This window comes from Bison bison, unplaced genomic scaffold (assembly GCF_000754665.1).
Source record: "Bison bison bison isolate TAMUID 2011002044 unplaced genomic scaffold, Bison_UMD1.0 scf7180017854378, whole genome shotgun sequence".
Lineage (NCBI taxonomy): Eukaryota > Metazoa > Chordata > Mammalia > Artiodactyla > Bovidae > Bison > Bison bison.
This window is the reverse complement of record NW_011484951.1, coordinates 16,285-17,067: the sequence shown is the minus strand read 5'-3', so window position 1 is coordinate 17,067 and position 783 is coordinate 16,285. Positions and strand designations below refer to the sequence as shown.

General features: G+C 41.8%; 1 protein-coding gene across 1 annotated transcript in view; it reads left to right on the top strand.

Moving 5' to 3' along the window:
* The window catches only part of CYSLTR1 (cysteinyl leukotriene receptor 1), a 10,842-nt gene that overhangs the window by 5,887 nt on the left and 4,172 nt on the right, over positions 1–783 (top strand). The window lies entirely within an intron of this gene.

The following is a 783-nucleotide window of genomic DNA, read 5'->3' as shown; positions in this document are numbered from 1 at the left end:
ATTGGGGGCAGGAGGAGAAGGGGACGACAGAGGATGAGATGGCTGGATGGCATTACTGACTCAATGGACATGAGTCTGAGTGAACTCCAGGAGTTGGTGATGGACAGGGAGGCCTGGAGTGCTGAGATTCATGGGGTCACAAAGAGTAGGACACGACTGAGTGACTGAACTGAACTGAATTGATATCAAAAATCTCAACAGCACCATCTAGTGCCTCACAGGCTAACACTGCCTGATTTGGAGAAAACCCAATACAGGGCTAGCTAGAATAAGTTTACAGAGATTCTCTTTCTTCCACAATTGCACCTGAATTCAGAAAATTGATGGTGAAAGAGGCAGGTTAAGTGGAAAGCAAACTGAGAAATAATGCATAGGTTGAGAATAATGAACTAATTTTTCTCTGTGATCTTAGTTATATACCCTCAGAATGATTCACCTTCAATTTTTTTTACTGTATATCAACATTGCTTGGTGGAAAATAATGACTTTTTTTGGCCACACTGCAAAGCTTGTGGGATCTCAGTTCTCCAACCAGGGATTGAACCCAGGCCACCTCAGTGAAAGCCTGGAATACTAACCACTAGGAAACCAGGGAACTCCCAAAAATGACATTTTTAATGAAAGGAAAAAATAGATGGACAAATGAATAGATGACATACCCTCACAGCAAGTATAATTGTTAGCAGTAGTAAACCTGGAAAGTTATATCCCACCTACAACCACAACCATAGCTCCCTGTATACGTATCCTTGACACAGAGACTAATTCAGTCTCTTTCATTGC